This window comes from Macaca fascicularis, chromosome 12 (genome assembly GCF_037993035.2).
Source record: "Macaca fascicularis isolate 582-1 chromosome 12, T2T-MFA8v1.1".
Lineage (NCBI taxonomy): Eukaryota > Metazoa > Chordata > Mammalia > Primates > Cercopithecidae > Macaca > Macaca fascicularis.
Genome location: NC_088386.1, coordinates 65672619 through 65675562, shown reverse-complemented (window position 1 = coordinate 65675562; position 2944 = coordinate 65672619).

Here is a 2944-nt window from a genome sequence, read left to right as displayed (position 1 = left end):
GATGGGCTCGATCACTCTAGGACTAATCCCACTGTTCCCAGAGGCAGTGGGCCCCAGATCCCAGTTGCAACCCTTTTAGGATCTTCTTCTTTTAGCACTAATTCACTGGGGCAGAGTAAGTCCAGTCCTTCGCTTCCAGAGGTGGCTGCTCTGAGAGAGAAGACTGTGGGCTTTCCGTCTGACCAAGGAAAGCCACTGGCATTGCCCCAGTTTGAAGTAGGGCCTGGGGCGGGCCCCCTCATGAAGTTTCCTGCCTGGTTACTTATGGGGTTGCCATTCTTATCAAATTTGGACCTGCGTTGATTTGCCCATTGTATCCCCTTTTTACATTGCGGGCATATAGAAGGGGGTTGTTTTCCTGAGGTACCTTGGTCTCTATTATTGAGGCATTCTCTCTTCATATGACCGGGCTCTTCACATACAAAACAGTTTGGGTTTCTCTTCCCTTTTCACTTTAGGAGGCCTCAATGCCATAGCCAGTATTTTGGCTTTGTGTGTTTCAGTCCCCACCAGTTGACATGCTCATATAAATTCTCCAGCTGTGGCTGCCTTTCCTCTGATTGCCTGTGTTTCTTGCAGGCAATCCACATTAGCATTTTCATAAGCCAATTGCAACAATAAGATATCAGCAGCCTGGGCGTGACTAATTTGTCTCTTAATTGTCTGGGTTAACCGATTGATAAACTCAACAAATGGATCCTGAGGCCCTTGTCAAACATTGATAAAAGATCCCTGTTGAACTCCACTTTTGGGAATTCAGTCCCAAGCCCTGATAGTGCACAGAGACACTGTGCATAGACCTGGGGATCAAAAGTTAGTTGTTGTACGTCGGCATGGGGGACCCTCCCCTGCGGCATAGCAGCTGTTGTCTTGCCCGGCAACCTGATTCTGGTTGGCTTGTTGTTCACACAACTCATTGTATTCTGTTCTCCAGAGGATGTATCGGCTGGGCTCCAAAGTTGTTTTAGCTAGCACTAACCAGTCCCGTGGGTCGTACAGAAGTTTTCTGCCATGGCTTCAATCACTCCTTTCATAAATGGGCTAGCAGCTCCATTTTATTTAATGTGTTTTCTTAGCTCTTTGTAAGCATTAAAGAAATGGGTTCATGTACCTGATCGCCTTGTCGATCTTGCATTACTGGGCAGGCTAAGAGCTTCCCTTTTAATGTTGCTTGTCTAAGACAGGGTCCCATAGCTGTAGCGTATCCCTTGTCTTTTTTACATTTTATTGGAGGAGGGGACTTAGGCAAAATCTCAGCTGCTTCTTTGTTATTTTGACCTGGAGATAGCAGGGCTGAGGGATAAGGAGGCAGTAAGGTAGGTGACGGTTCTTCCTCCCTTCCCTTTTTCAGCTCTTTTGTGTAAAGTAGAACCAGAGCCTCCCTAACTAAAGCCCATAACGTTAGAGATGTTACTGGGACCCGTTGCCCTTGCGGATGATGTTGTTTAAGACTTCTCCCCACTTGTTCCCAGAGTTTCTATGTCTAGCGTACCTTCTTCCAGGAACCATGGGTTATGGGAAACAACAGTTTGCATTAGGTCCCTTAATTGAGCCTGCAAAACTGAGACTCCACAAGCTTTAAGCAGCTGTTTCAATACTTTTATGTACTGTTACTGTTGAGCTGATAACTGTTGTCCCATGATGAAACTCTAGCCTGAACAATTCCCTTGAACTTGGAAGTCTCAAGCAGGCACCAGTGACTTACTGACTGGACAGTCTCTCCACCTTCGTTTTCAAGGGTTCCGTCACGATCCGTTGTGGCGTTCCTCACACAGGGCACCACCTGCTGGGTCCAACCTGCAGACCCTGGCCAAGTGATGGATGAAAGAATGCACTCAGACACAGGTATCCAGTGAAAGAGTGGGTTAGGGGACCCAGGCCATTTACAGACCCCAAGGAGGGTGCTGTAAAGATTCAGCAGCTGCAGCCCTGACCTGCTGGCACTGTGAGCATTTATTCAGTAAAGATTCAATGACAAAGTCCTGAGTCAACACACTTTGGGGTCGCCCCCACCCCGGAGAGAGCAAAGGCCAGGTTCCCAGGCTTAAGTAAACTAACTTATCTAGATCAGTTTCTTTACATCCCCTTGTTACTAACCTAAGCTTTCAGGCACCGAATAAGAGAATCTGGCTGCCTTCCGCCAAATGCTTTTCCAAAGCTTTTGTAAAACCTCCTGGCCTTCCAAGAAGGTTTGCATCTTTCTACAATTTTTCCCACCACCCTGACTGATCTACTACAGCCAAGTATTGCAGTTAAGTTTTAGAACATCCCTGTTCTTAGGAAATACACACTGGAATATTTAGGGGTAAAGGGCCATGAGATATGTAACTAACCTTCAAGTGATTCAGAAAATATATACATATATATGTGTTGAGCAGGGGAGAAACATACAAATAATAAAGCAAGTGGAGTACAAACATGACCAAACAGATGCTCTTTGTACTATTTTCTTGCAACTTTTTGTAATTTTGAAATTATTTTCAAATACAAATTTCAAAAGTATAACTGCACTTATTCTGATCCTCACATATTCTCCAAGTCTGAACCTTCCCCTCAGGTTCGCAAAGTGTCATGAAAGGGGATGTATTTTGAACTTACCTGTAATTTTGAAGCAGATGTTCCATGACAGCAGCCACTCTGGGGGCCCTGGGCTTCCACTGGGGGAAGACATGAATGGGATAAGGAGGGCTGAAGGCAGAGTGGGGCATGAAGCTTGGCAAGTTTAATCCATGGCTCCATTTTGCCCAATGCCAGGCTTAGGGCAAGGGCTTTAGAGAGAGCAAACCCCCAGCCATGACCCCCTCCCAAGTCCAATTCAGAAAATAAACAATGCCAAGCTGTTGGGACTGACAGAGCAACAAAAACTCAGATCGACTTCAAACTCTATTTTTTTTTTTAGCAAAAATCAGAGATGCCATATAGCATAGAGGTTGAATGTGACTTG